General features: G+C 37.7%; 1 long non-coding RNA gene across 1 annotated transcript; it reads right to left on the reverse strand.

The window, feature by feature from the left end:
- Positions 1-12,270: 12,270 nt before the first annotated feature.
- LOC127624411 (uncharacterized) lies at positions 12,271-14,954 on the reverse strand. Its single transcript, XR_007968158.1, has 6 exons — positions 14,877-14,954; positions 14,019-14,063; positions 13,778-13,813; positions 13,339-13,499; positions 12,452-12,513; positions 12,271-12,364 (listed from the first exon to the last, which is right to left on the reverse strand). It is a non-coding gene; the product is annotated as an uncharacterized LOC127624411 (long non-coding RNA).
- Positions 14,955-15,801: the final 847 nt, after the last annotated feature.

Consider the following 15,801-nt stretch of genomic DNA (forward strand, 5'->3'; position numbering starts at 1 on the left):
TGAACGTTAAATACATTGCAAATGAGCAACATGACAAAACTAAAACGCTCCCGTTCTAATCAAGGCACAGACACGGTGTAAATAATTGATTTATTGTGCTGATTAGACAGCTTTGTTTTTAATGATAGCATTCATGAGCAGAGGCGAACCAACATTGAGTGGGGGCCCCAGGCAAAATTAATCAATGAGGCCCTTCTAAAATATTTTTTTGTAAATATATCTTTGTTACCTAGAGATATAATTATACAACATACAAAAAGTAGTCAAAACACATCTAACAGAACATAAATTGTTTATTGTTTACAACATTAAAGTACTTAAATGATATGTTGGCTTTAATTAACTTTTTTATGTCAACAGGTTCCATAAATTAACTTGTAATTTTTTTGAGTGTACATAAATCTTCATATTAATAATGTATTGTCACCTTAAAAACACTGCTTACGAGCCTTAGCTACGGCAAATGCTGTCACTATGTCCTCCATATCCAAAGACCTTCGTGTGTTCCGTTCAATGGAAATTAGTGCCAGTGCTGAGAGCCTCTTTTGGTTCATTGTTGACCTGAGGTATGATTTAATCAGCTTTAAAGCTGAAAAACTTCCGTCTAACACTTTACATGCTGTTGCTAAGTGCAACCCCCTAGCTAAACAGTTTTTCAGTAACATATTAACGTTACTTGTAATTAATCTTAAGTGAAACTAAACTGAAATTAACAACGTGGATTGTGTGATTTGTTTTGTACATTTCTTAAAATAGCTACCATTACTTAACAGTCACCTCTGATAAAAGATCACTCGAGATAACTTACATGTATTTTATGTAAAGGTGCTTTAAAACGATATGTAACGTTACTACTGTGAAAAATAAATGTGAATTGAACGACGAAACGATTTGTTTGTCATTAATCATCCTTAACGTAAATGTTAAGTCAATTAAGTTAATCATCATCATCTCATTCTCCATCACTTACCGCAGTCATGTTTTCTCTTTTCCCCATCATCTTGTTTTTTTTTTTCCGCTTCTTGCTGCCAGATGGATATGTCCTCTTCATTTTTAATACACGAATTCATGCATTTTCGGGTACAGACAGTAAAAGAAAGACAGAAATGCGAGTAAGCGCTGCGACAGTTTGAAAAAGGCGCCAGAAGCAGCAAAAGCATACGCAGCCTTGCGAGAGAGGGGGGCCCACTAAGGGGGATGCGGAGGTGTTGCGGCGTCACTGCGTGTTATATTAATATGAACATTTCTGATTGTTTAAATGATCGGCCCTCGGGGGCCCCCTCAAAATGCGGGGCGCCAGGCAATTGCCTGCCTTGCCTGCCCTATTGCAGCGCCTCTGTTCATGAGAGTGCAGAACATTGTGCAGAGCGTCACTGCGCTTGCCTCGAAATCAGGTCTCAAGCGGTGGAAACCTGCAGTGAGTGACATCGGTCATTGTAATGAATGAATTTGTCGCATTGTTCGATTTCTGTGTACAATTTATTAAAAATGTAATGCCAGTTTTGTTTTGTCATGTTAATAAGTAGGCCAATGTGAATTTGATTTGTATAAAATAGCAATAAAGTAATTCGGCTAAACTGTCCTAAGTGTGTTTTGGAGGTGTAGCCAACATAAAGAATATGGCATGAATAGCATATTTCAGGAATCACCGTCATTGTTACCACACCTGCTCTAATAAGACCCATTTGCCACGCAGCTGGTATTGGTAGATTTAACATTTTCACGAATCGCACAAACTCCGAAATGCAAATGACTGTTTTTAATTTCCAAAGTGCAACCACTGACGCCAAAAATTATCTAACGATGATCTTGCATGGACAAGATCACCATTGAAGGTCTAACAGGATGAATGGTCCCCTGTCTCTCCATGAAAGGTCTTACTGGACAGAGTAACTTGGTCGATTTAAATCGGCTGTTAATAAGTTTGAATATTGAATATGCTATATTATATACTGTACGTGGACTAATAATTTAAACAGTAATTTAGCAATAATTTAATTTATTCAGTACCATTGATATCCATTTAAAATATATATATATTTTTTTTTGCCTTACCTTAAACATTATTACAATATAAAATACTATATGTGGAGCGGAGGGGGGCCGGGCTAGAATGTGCCACGCCTGGTCCCCAATCGGCCTGATGGGGCGCGCAAGGGATAAAGGCGGCTGGTGACGACGGTTCGAGAGAGAGAGAATTATGGGCATGTCCATCATGTGTGTGTTTATGTTTGTGCTTTTGGTTTGAGTTTAATTAAATTATTATTTATATTGACAAGCCGGTTCTCGCCTCCTCCTTGCCCATCTTAACCCCCTTACACTATACAATATAATGCATAAAAGAAACTGGAGCACAGCTCATATCCACCATTTAAATCTGCTACTCCGTAGAAACACACGGATGCTTGCTTTGAGAAGTCACAGTAATTTAATATTTTAATGGACATTAATAATCACGATTACAATATCAAAGGCAATAATCGACAATTATGATTTTTGCTAAAATCTGCAGCCCTAAACTGGGTGTATATGAATGTGTATGTATTGGGATGTACAGGAGTGAGAGCTCGTCATAAACTTGAGTGCCACCAACTGGTGAAAGGAAGTGTGTCACTTTAATAGTGTGGTCGTGGCAGTGGATTAAATTACATGAAGTTGTAGTCAAACTGGAATGGTGGCATTACACATTGTATGTTTAGGGTCCAAGTTTACATGTTGAATTGTTGCTGTGTCCATCATGCTTTGTTTTCCGAAAACCACTGAGTGGATATGGACCCGTCATTGCTGCTTGCAGCTATATTTCTTATTATTCTTCTAAAACAGGCTTTACAGACCTTGGGTTCTTCTCAATAGTGAGCTCCAGCTGGAATTGCTGTTGACAGCATGTGAATATGAGCCAGTTGGAACTTTGTAATATGCAGGGCTTAAAGTATTCCGGCCGGGGGCCGGATTTCCGGCTTGAGGGCAGGTCCGGCCTCCGGCGCAGGCAAAATGTATTAATCAGGCTGCAAATTATAGTCGGACGCACTTTCGGCGCGGACGCGTTGGAAAAAACGAGTGCGCCGCTTCCATTATGAGCGCGCATACCGCTCGGCTTCATTTGAAACTGGGAACTTCAATACGGTTTAATATTTTCGAGTCAATTGATTTCACCTACCAATCATATGAGAGGAGCGCAGCTCTAACTAACGTCACAAGCCTATCAGAAGCAGAGCAGGGTGGGTCCTGGCAACAGTGTGATTGAGATCCATACCTCACGTTAGCGTCGTCGGTGAAAGCATGGAGCGCAGAACTCCAGAAACAACATTAGGTGACTTAATGTCATCATGGATGAAAAGAAAGAAAGGATGTGAGTTGGTTGATTTCAGTAAATTAGCTCAGGTCAGCATAATCATATTTTCTGTCTACACCTTTTGATGTTAGCCTTACGTTGACTGAGCTAACATTAACATACACTTCTGCTAGGTAACTTTAGACTGTTAGTTAAATATTTAATGTAGAACATTCTGTGTAGCTTACTAAAAAAACATTATGTGTAGGCCTACCATGAAAACGAGTCCACTTTAAACCACTTCATTTTCTGTCAGCAATGTATGACAAGTAACGTTAGTGCTGTCAACGTTAACGTATGCGATTTCTTTTTTTTTTTTTTTTTTTGTCCAGCTTTAATGTTTTAAATATTTAACACAATTAACGCTGCATCTGTTCTTTGTCATTCTTTAGCTCTTATTAGTTATTAGTTTGTCCACCAAATGCTTTAAACCATTAATGTGCGACAAGACAAAAGAGAACGCACTTCAGTAAATGTCCTCCTCACACACACACACACACACACACACACGAGGCACAAAAAGTCACGAACCAGTATCGAATTCTCTTTCGCGCTTGAACGAACAATAACCCTTAAATGAGTTAAATAAAATCTTAAATGGAAGTAAAGTGTAGTGAGAGAATGAGACGCGTGAGATCCTGTCACCAGCTGTAGATCTTAAAGTGACAGTAGCCACTAATTCTGTCTGTCAGTAAAGTTAACCAAAGAACAAAGGGAACAGAGAAAACTACTAACTACTCTTTGACTAAAGAACGCTTGTAGCTTTAATAAGGATTAATCTAATTTAATTTATAATTTATGCATTGTGGACTATTTTATAACCCTAAAATTTAGTATACTAAATAAAATATCAGTGATACTGGCCTTCATTAATAAAAAGATGCCATTAAGATACAGCCGTAATACTTAAAAATAAATGGTTCCATTTGAAGATACGTCCGTCTGTGCAAAACAATGTGCCCCCCAGGCTAAGGAATTTTTTTCACTTTAAGCCCTGAATATGGGACAAGATGCTTTTTGAAGCTTGTGTCCTATGGCTCTTTTAGAAATTCCCTTACATTTTTAAGGTACTATTCTTCTAAATCAAATCTTTACAGTGTTCTCAAGCATCTGTCAGAATAGTGCCTAATAATAGCCAGAGGTTAGTTGTGGAGATCCCAGCACACTGCATGATCTTCTTCTCTCTTCTACAACCTTGATACTTCCGAGACAAGCCAAGACAGCATTGAATATTATATATCCTCAGAAACATGCTCAAGTTCCTTCTTCTTAGACTTCTAAGTGTAAGCATGCATTCAGACCATAGGCGTCGAGAGCGTCAAATCGACCGGAAGATATTCATTTTCTATGACAGCCAGCGTCTCTCGGCAGCAAGAAGCAGCGCGGCGAGTCTTGGCCGGTGTGGGCGTCAGAGGAAAGTTCAAGTGCAGCCAACATTATGGTAATGAGCTTTGTCGTGGTTTGGCGGCAACCTATTGGAATATAGAATTGCTCCACTTTAGCGAAGTCTAGAGAACACAACCGTGTAAACTTTGGTTCCCACCAAACATTAGTTCTGAAAACAAAATGGAGGAGAAACTGATTGTGGCGGGTTTTCCCATAATATTTGTTCTGTCCCTGTTTGCTTACAGGAATATAAATAAAATAAAAAAACAACGCGTGGACAAAGGTGTCTGAAATTGTTGGTGTGCCAGGTGAGTTGATAAAGTGGTTATTATGGTTTATATAAAAATATTTCATGAGGATATATATACACTTCTTCTGATATTTCGTCAAAAAGATACCGGTCGACATGTCTAGATGTTTTGTGGCCCCTTTAAATATAGTTCACAAAACCAAGCATTCTCAACGAACGTTGCCGCCTATTTCAAATACGTCAGAGCGTCCATTTTCAATAGCGTTGTTGGTAGGGCAGCCAGAGCCAATTTTGACGCTCTCGCCGCCTCTGGTCTGAACGCACGGTAAGACTTCATTTATAGCCACTGTGAAAGCGCAGTGTGAAATTGGGTAGTATGGCCAATAGGAGAACCCTTGCATGGAATGTGGTAGGGAGCTCATTAAGGCTGGCACAATAGAGCTGCTGTATATAGGAACACCTATTTTCACATGTAACTGCCTGGGGGTTGACAAGGCCATGCCCACTGCGTAAGTGTCCATCCCAAGTGAGATGACATAAAAACATCTCAAGAACTATGAGATGAGAGATCTGACCACACATACTTTCCTGCTTCAGGACTCCCTTGTGAATTACTTACTGTTATGACACATTAAATAATATATAACAATGAAAGGTAAGGTAATGCTCAACTGGTTCAAATATTCATATTTTGGTGTCTCAGGCTGAACAAATATTTTTCTCTGTAATGGCAGACTCTACAAACACAGAAAGAGCAGAAAAATAGGTTCTTGATGACGTCAGGAACTTTAAATGAACTATTTCCATTATTAATGATCCTTACAGCACAGTTGATATTTACAGTATGTCTATTAGTTGCATGATGAGATCCGTGCACAATTAATTCAGTTATCATGAATGCACTTTTCTTGAGTTTTCTTAGTTATCTATTCTTTTCAGACTACTTCTATTTGACAATTTGGCTGAATTTTCAGCACCTAAAAAAACAGGCGCAAGAACTGAAACACATCTCACAGAAGTCTGATCCACCATTCTGCAATGATCTATCATATTTTACTTTGGAGACTAGGTCTAGTTTTTTAATCTGATGGTAAATAATTAATTTAGGTATACAAACTTTTTACAGATAATGGCAGATTATCAGCATCTGACTCTGAATGAATAGATTTGGTGGGAAAACCTTTTGCGAGTATACTTGTACTTTTTGTGTTGTTTATTCACAATTAAATTGTGTGAACAGGCCTTTTGTGTTTTTGGTCCACAATTTATTGCAAACCATATGCAAATATGGTTTCACACATAGAGAATGGGCACTGTTAAAACACTCTGTGGTATGTGTAGTGTTTTCAACATTTACTGTATCATCCAAACCAAGTGTGTTACAGTCTCTGTGTTAACATTCTAATACTTATATAATTCTCTTGTAACTGTTACAACTTTTTGACACTATATTCTCACAACTAAATGTTTATTAGACTTGTTTTCCAGAGGTGGGTAGTAATGTGCTACATTTACTCTACAATTACTTTTAGAGTAGGTTTAAAAGTGGGTACTTTTTAATCTCACTCAAGTAAATATCTAATTAAATTTTGTAATTCTTTACAATGGGTGGCGTTCCTGTCGTTACATTACTGGGTTTCATTTTAATTAATGTGTAATTATTGAAAGATGGGACTTTTGCCAGATCGGAAGTTCACACAGCTGCACGTGCTGAGACAGTGTCACAGACTGTCACTCAATCACTGCTGCAACATCAAGCTCTTCAAAGTGAAACACATTCTTCGCTCCTCACAGTGAAAAAAAAAAGAATAGTTTCATCATGCAATGTCTACATTTAACACCAAGACAACTGATATTTCAAGATTAAAATAACAGCTCCAATTTAAGGCAGCACGCTGAGGTACAATATGCCTCTAATCCTAACGCGGGCTTTTCTGTGTAATGAGATGGTCATTTTCAGGGTGATAATCAGTGCAGCAATATATCAGTACGCTTTGTACCGCATGTCATGAGCAGTATTTACACATTTACCCCGCACCCTCGTGGGGGTACTGGAAGCTATCGCAGCTACTTCAGGCGGAATAACTGTAAAAATTCATGTAAATATCAAAGTTAAGTGTAAATCACTGCCATTTGCATGATCGACAACTGGAGCGTGAACAGACAGCATTTCTGCACGTGCACAGCGAGTTGCGCGTGGCACGCATGTGTAATATATTAGTACAATAAATCTTCATTCTTTTTGTAATTTTTTTATATATAATGTGTGTTAATATTAAGAGTAAACACATTTTTATCAAATACAGAGTACATTTTAAAATGTATCTGTCTGTTTTGTCTCTCTATATGTTATTGTTATTTTACATTTACATTACATTTATGCATTTGGCAGACGCTTTTATCCAAAGGGACTTACAGTGCACTTATTACAGGGACAATCCCCCCGGAGCAACCTGGAGTTAAGTGCTTTGCTCAAGGGCCCAACAGTGGCATCTTGGTGGTGCTGGGGATTGAACCCCCGACCTTCTGGTCAGTAACCCTGATCCTCAACCACTGAGCCACCACTGCCCCATGTTATTTTAATCAAGTATTGATTTGTCAAATTAATTTACTACATACAGCATTAAATAAAACATTTTAGGAGTGAAGGAAGCAGTAAACTCCCAGCTCGTACGTCTTCCCTATGGTGGATTGTGTGAAATTGACCATTGTCAATTGTACATCCAATATACACTTGAAATTAGAGTGCATTGTGGGTAAGAATGAGTGAACAAAAGTAGGGAACGAGTGGCTCACTCAGAATTCAGACACTCCTACAAATAGTGTACTATATAGTGGATAGGGGGTGGTTTCAGAGACAGAGTGTGTTCCACGACCGGGGTTGGTGCCCTACTCACTAGGCTGCATATATACATTTAGAGAGCGGCGGTGCTGCTGTACAGAACTAATGATGTAAATACTTACGACACTGAAATAAGAATCCACACAGGACTTTAAAAGCTATGAAATAGTGAAAGAATGCATTAATAAAGCATGATCTTGCTTTGGTTTATATTTCAGCATTATATATAATGTCCTAGTGGGACACTTTTACGTTTGCACTGTAATAATTGCTAGAAATGTTTCCAAACCTATCTTCTTCTTGACAAATTCATCCAGATCTGACAAGAGCCCTCAAAGAGATAGTTCACCCAAAAATTACAATTCTCATTATTTACTCACCCTCATGCCACCCCAGATGTTTATAACTTTTTTTCATCAACAGAAACCTGATTAATATTTTTAGAACAATTTCTCAGCTCTGTATGTCCATAAAATGCAAGTGAATGGGTGGTAACATTTTAAAGCTAAACAAAATCACATAAGTCAGCATAAAAGTAATCCATAAAACTTTAGTATTTAAATCAGTATCTTCAGAAGTGATGTGATAGGTGTTGATGAGAAACAGAGAAACAGATCACTTTCACATTCTTCTTCTTGTGTTTTTGGTGATTCACATACTTTTCTAAATATCGCCCCTTGCTTTCTAGGAATAAATGACAAATATTGATCTGTTTCTCACCCACACCTATCATATCACTTCTGAAGACATGGATTTAACCACTGGAGTCTTATAGATTACTTTTATGCTGCCTTTTATGTGCTTTTTGTAGCATAAAAATTTGGGCCTACAGAGCTAAAATATTATTTAAAAAATCTTAATTTGTGTTCTGCAGAAGAAAGGTAGTCATACACATCTGGGATGGCATAAGGGTGAGTAAATGATGAGAGAATTTTCATATTTGGATAAACTATCTCTTTAAAGTTTTATCTCAGCCATAATTTAATATTCTGTCATCATTTCTCTACCGTCATGTTGTTCCAAACCAGTGTGACGCTTTGTATTATGTGGAACACAAAATATGTTAGACAGAATGTCAGGGACTGACAGACTCCGTCACCATTCACTTTCTAAATATTTAGAGAAAATATATGAGTCACCATTTACTTGATTCACCAAGTAAATGGTGACTCAGGCAAACATTCTGTCTAATATCTCCTTGTGTTGCATGGAAGAAAGAAAGTCATACAGGTTTGGAACAGCATGATGGTGAATGATGACAGAATTTCCATTTGATAATAATAATAATAATAATTTTGTACATTTTCAATGTGTATTATGTAATGTATATTATTACTCACTACTTGAGTTCTCTTTTAATTGGATACTTTCTTACTCAAGTAATTCTTTATGTTAGTACTTTTACTTCTACTTGAGTAATTTTTTTTAAGTAATTGTACTTTTACTTGGGTACAGTTTCCGGCTACTCTTCCCACCTCTGTTGCTTTCTCTTATTTTCATCAGGCACTATGCAGTGCAACTAATATTTAAGAACATTTTTTAAATTTCTGGTCTGTAAGGTTTATGTAGATGTGTATGGTCAGAAAGAGCATATATAAGTACTTGATAGAGAGAGAGAGAGAGCTTTTAGACAAGGCATAATAGAAAGGGTTAGAGAGGGCACAGAATAGTTGTGTGAACTGACTGATCTGCATTAGCATTTACAATAGTAATAGAATGTAATGTTTTTGCTTTTAGGAACAGCAAAAATGTTAGACTGTGACATTTAGAGTGCTATATTTGAAGACATAAAGTGGTGAGAATAACAAATGGAGCATTCTTATAGCAGGATCGGATATGAATAAATTGTAAATGCTGGCTATTTATGTAAAATAACTTTTTGTTTGATTAATGGAAAATTTAAGTGATGCCCTTTAAAATCTTTTGCTTTTGATTGCTCCCTCCAGTTTTTGAGCTGTCAGAAGAGATGTGAGGATGTGTCAAGAGTCTTACAAATAGTATGGTGTGGCTTAGTTAAACGCTATAAGGTAGCCTTGTGCAGAGTGGTTAAAAAAAATGTCTCCCCTGACATCTATTACTTTACTTGTACAGGGTCGATGATTCTTAAAGATTTAGTGGGTTTAGACAATAATTCAAATGTATCTGCATGCTCTTTCTCTGTCTCTCTTTCTCACACTCTCTCTGTCTGGCACTCTCCTCTTCCCTACTTTCTCACTCTTTTCTTTTTCACACACACTCACTCGAACAATTTGAATGAATATGAATCAGGGAGAATCAAGAAGATTTGTGTTATGTCAGAGTACATATGCTCAGCACCACTAAGCGTAAAGCTAATTAGTCAAATTAGTCTTTCTACAACCCACAAGCCGGTGCGTTGTTTAAAATATCAAGATAACAAAAGCTTATTCCGAAATTTCCTCTACAACTGTTCAGTTTTAGCCTGAGCATCAACATAATAATTATAACTCTGCAGAATGTTCTGTATAGTTTTTAAGAGCAGAATGTCTTGTTTACTGGATGTTTAATTAAAAAAACTTCTTGTTTTCATTTACATTATCTACCACTTTACACAATAAATGTAGCTTTCCACATAGTTACACTACCTACATTATTCTGAAATTACATTATAGTTACATTAAAAATGCATTGTGTATCTACAAACAGGATTTGTTGCTTTTAGAATAGTTTGACTGAAAGTGTTTATTTAAAACTATGATTTGTTACAATAATAAAAAAAGTTGAAGCTGAAATTGGAAAGATATAGTATGTGTGGCAAAAAGAATGTGGACACCCAAAAACCACACCCATATGTATTTATTGAACATTTCATTTAAAAATCAAAGGCATTATTCCCTCATACACAAGGCCATTATTCCCATCATTCTTCCACTCTTCTGGGAAAGCTTTCCACTTGATGTTGGAACATGGCTGTGGAATTTGCTCCCACTTAGACTCGAGCATCAGTGAGGTCAGGCACTGATGTTGGGCAGTGGGACATGGCTTACAGTGAGTGTTCCAATTTATCCCAAAGGTGTTCATAGGGGTTCAGTTCTGGGCTTTGTGCAGGCCAATCAAGATCTTCCACACCAGACTCAGTAAAACCTGTCTTTTATGGACCTTGCTATGTGAACAGGAGTATTGTCATGCTGGAATGGAAAAGGACCCTCCCCTGTTGCCACAAAGTTCTAAACGCACAATTTGCAAGAATATCATTGTACTGTACAGAGTAAGCACTGCATGAAAAGTGGGATTTTCGTCCCCGTAAACGGCCGGAAATCTCCATAATTTTCGTCAGTTAACGACAATTTACAGCATGTGAACGTCGCGTTCGTCTGTGCCACATATTGATGGAAACGAACCATGACGTATGTGGAGAGCTCGCGGGAGGTGCGAATGGCTCTAATTAGCATATGAATAGCAGCGCCGCGCGCCTTGCCAGAGAATGGCTTGAATTTCCTCACTCGTGATTGGTTGGCAGCTCTGTTACTATTGGTCACCCTGCCTCATTATAAATTTAAACCCCAAAATTATAATAATAATTATATATGTAAATTATTTATATACAAATATATATATTATAAATTATTTATATATAAATAAATTCATATCATATGCTATTATGTTGTATATTCATATTGTTCTACTATGGACAACATTATCATTACCATCAAGGACATGAATGAATTTGAGGAAAATAAATTGCCAGGGACATGCTGTTTATTCAAAGAAAGAGCTTTATTTGCACAAACACACAAACTATACAAACATATGAGATCTGCCCACACAACAAATTGGAAGCTCACGAGAAGCCCAAAATCCTACAGCACCATGAAGTGTCTGTTTTCAGCTTCGGAGCTGTAGGTAATTCGGTCCGAATGTGGTCCATTTTGCAGACGTCTGTGGTGCGTTGCCCTGTATTTTGGCATCGCCTCTAATCTAGACTGCAGTGTGGCACAGAGTTCTGTGAGCTCCTGGCTGCGAAAAGACGGAGGTCGCACAATCCATCCAGACACCCCGCCAACGATGCCGTCTTCCTCATCCGACATTAGGTCTATGGTAGCGCACTTCCAAAGGCCCACCTCATCCTCAGCCAGCACACTCTGTCTCGCTTCTAGCAGCTGTGAAAACAACCAATAAAGACAATCAGTACTGCGCGATGCACTGCGTATGGACACAACACATCTATTAATGCACTTGCAAAATAGTCACATTGACCAAAAACATATATAATAAAATAAATCTTACCCTCTTTCTTCTCGCCGACTCGAGCTGAACTCTTCACAGCTTCCGCCTGCGATGCAAGATCTGGTTGTTTGTACCTGAAGCTCCTGCAAGACGGTCTCAGTAATATGTTTTACAGGCAGCTGGAAAACGATTAAATGAGAGAGAAATGAATAAAAAAAACAATGCAAGTCACAGTAAAATTAAACAATAAAGGAGAAAATATTAAAAGTTACTTACAATGTCGTCATTATCAGCATCATGTAAATCTGGACTTGCAGACATAGCTCCGAGCAAATATGAGGTCATGGCCTCGTTATGAGGCGAGGTTAGTCTGAGAAAACAAAATGTACAGTTAAGATCGGTATTAACGGATCTATTTCCTTATTCAGGAGAATGAAAGTATATGTTTTAATCTTACCCTTGCTCCGGTTCGTAGCGCCTACAATTTGTCTCGGAGTTGTGAAGACGGCGTACTGCTTCCTGAAAATGACAAGACCAAAAAATACACTTTTATAAAGCAACTTACACTTATTCTTTTACAAGGATAAGTTACTTTTAGCTTGTGCTGCTTCTAGGGTACTTTACCCACTGGGCAATGTGACGTCAGAGTGACATCTTTTCCATGTCATTTTTGTCCATTGATGGGGTTGTTTTGTAACGCCAGGCGACGTCTTTTTCGACGTCTACCGGACGTCTAATGTTGACGTCGGTGGGACCTTCGTGTAAGGGCTATTTATAGTCCAAAAGTGGTCGTTTGTGGACGTCTTTTCAACGTCAAATTTAGACTTATTTTACATGTAATTTCTATACAACTTCTATAACTATAGTCCTATGTTTCAAGAGGGTGGAGGACATGTTTTCTGTACCATGTATTAATTTTCCTGTAGCTTGGTTTGGCTAAAACGCTAGTTTCAACAGGAAATGCATTACACCTTATCACCTGCTGCTAAGACAATCAAAAGGAGTTTTTGGAAAATGATCTAGAACAGTATGCCACCTTCTGAAATGGGACTAGATCATATTGCAAAAACTCCATTTGATTGTATCAGTAGCAGGTGATAACTGGAGACATGCAAAGGTGTAATGCATTTCCAGTTCAAAATTAGCTGCTGAGCTAAACAAAGCTACAGGAAAATTAACTGGCACAGAAAACATGTCCTCCACCCTCTAGACACATGAGACTACATACATACACTAGTTATACACATACAAATAAAAATCACAAAGAGGAATCTAACAGTGTGCTGAGTGCACTGTATTAATTTATTCTAGTCTATCCATTACTTCCAGACTTGTAAAACCTACCAGGGTATCAAAGGCCTGTGCATCAGAGAGGTGTTGCTCCTGCAACTCAAAGTCCTCCATGGTGTCAATCCTCTCTATATGGACAGCTGAAGAGGCAGGCTGCGTTTCCTTCAGGCGATGGCGGATGTCGACCAGTAGGCTCAGGACCTTTTTCTGGAACACTGAACACACATTTGTTGGTGATTACAATGCTCCAATTAGAATACCAAGGTTAGCTTTCTTACAATTGTTTTTGTAATCAGCTTCAGTGTTTGATATAAGTACAGATCTGTTGGAGAAAGAAACAAAAGTCCAAAGAAATGTAATCATCTGACATGATAGAAACCAAGCCACGCCTATAATTGAAAAGCAGTTTCTGTGGACAGAGAGAACAGTGCAGGAAGAGAGAAGGTGGTACTATTAAAAGTGTCTTCTCCACTGCCAATAGATAAATACTTACCACCCCAAGGCAATGGGAAGGTCCATCTCCCAATCACTGCATCAGAAAAAAATCTGTTGTAGAAGTTATCAAATGATGAAACTTAACAGTTTACTAGAAGAGAAATAATACATCTGAAATCTATAAAACTTGCTGAACTGTAAATTAAATTACTTGATTTCTTGTTCAAAGCAATGTGTGCACAGTAACAGGCAGCCAGGGTGATAGGATCACCACCTGAATAGAATAATAATCCATGTACCTTGTTTAGGTGGTTTATCTCCTAACAGGGAAGGACACCTCACTCCTTAGAGACAAAAAAAATGGGTTAAACACCTTAAAGTTTTCAATCTCCATCACACAACAGTTAAATGATTAATTCACTTTCAAAAAAAAAATCATGATAATTTACAATTTAAAATGACAGATCGCTTCGCTGGATAACACCCTTATTTCTCGACTGGGATCGTGTAGACTTTTAATCTGCATTGAGACTGACATTTGAACCTTCTTTGAACATTTGAATAGTTGGTTGCCATTATATGGAGAAAAATCCTGGAATATTTTCCTCAAAAATCTTGAGGCCTACTTTCTTTTCGACTGAAGAAAGAAAGACATGGGCATCTTGGATGACATGGGGGTGAGTAAATAATCAGGACATTTTTATTTGAAAGTGAACTAACGTTAATCCTTTAAGAGTTGCAGTGTTACAAACTAATATATCCTAGAGCATACAAGCACATTACTCGCTTTGAGTTTGTAGGACCCTGATTTACATTTTTACATGTTTTATATGTCCCCGTATACGGACGCTAGCTAGTTAGCAACGATCTAGTCAGTCAGAACTCCATGCCATGCTGCTAGCTGTATACGTGCAGTTTAGAGTCCCAAACTGTTCAAATCGACATGTTCTCTCGTGGACAGCAAAAATAACAGAAACTGAACATGAACCAAGAGCAGCAAGCAAAACAAAGAATACTGCCGTTAAGGCTAACGCCCTTGACCATTCGCGGCTGTAACCTAACCACAGCAGGTTTGTGAAATTTAAGACAATAACGCTAAACTACCTAACACTATACGTACACATGGACATAGAATTCACTAGGCTGACCGAACTTACCTTCAATTTAGACTGAGGAAACGATGGGTTCACCAGCGGTGCAGGCTGAAAAGCTGTGCGGCCATTTTTCAATGCTTTGTAAAAAGACGCGCCAAATGCCTGGCGTGTCGCCTCGGCCAATCAGATTTGCGTTTACTGGTTGGGTTATGATGATGTGCTGCCTCGGCCAATCAGAGTGACGTTGACTGGTTTTTGACAAATCCAAAGCCCTTGATAGAGCTTTTTTTTTTTTTATAATTTTTTTATTATTGAACACCAAGAACAGAACAGAACAACAGAATATATCTACAATGGCATTGGTAAATACAGGTAAATGAGTATTAAGCAAGACACGTATCAGTTAAATTAAATAAAAAAACTTAAAAAAAAAAAAACTACAAAGGGGTCTCTTTATTCCTCTTTTAAGATATCAAGGTCTCTTATTCCAGCCAATTTCTGGGCCTTTTTACTTTTCATACATTCCAACGCTGGAAAGAAATTAATAAATAAAAAAACATGAACTACTACACATAATAAATCGTGTTTGTTTATAAATAATATCTGAAGTGTTTATATCTGTATTCATATGTATTAATCATGTTGATAACAATGTTGATATTTGTAAAATATATATATATATGATTAATATGTTTTATATATATATATATATATATAACATATTAATCATGTAAATTTACTGCACCTGTCATAGACGTCCAAATGACGTCCAAAAAAACTTACCGAGTTCAGGTCAAATTTTGAACGTCAAGATGACGTCCAAGTTGGGTCATGGTTGGACGTCCAAATAGTGGACCTAGTTTTGACGTCGAATAGAGGTCTTTGCGTGGCAGTGATTTAATGACCAGTCACAGATGGAAAGTGAAAAGTCATAATTTACTCACCCTCAAGTTGTTCCAAACCTGTATACATTTTTTGTTCTGCTGTA

Source organism: Xyrauchen texanus, chromosome 30 (assembly GCF_025860055.1).
Source record: "Xyrauchen texanus isolate HMW12.3.18 chromosome 30, RBS_HiC_50CHRs, whole genome shotgun sequence".
NCBI lineage: Eukaryota > Metazoa > Chordata > Actinopteri > Cypriniformes > Catostomidae > Xyrauchen > Xyrauchen texanus.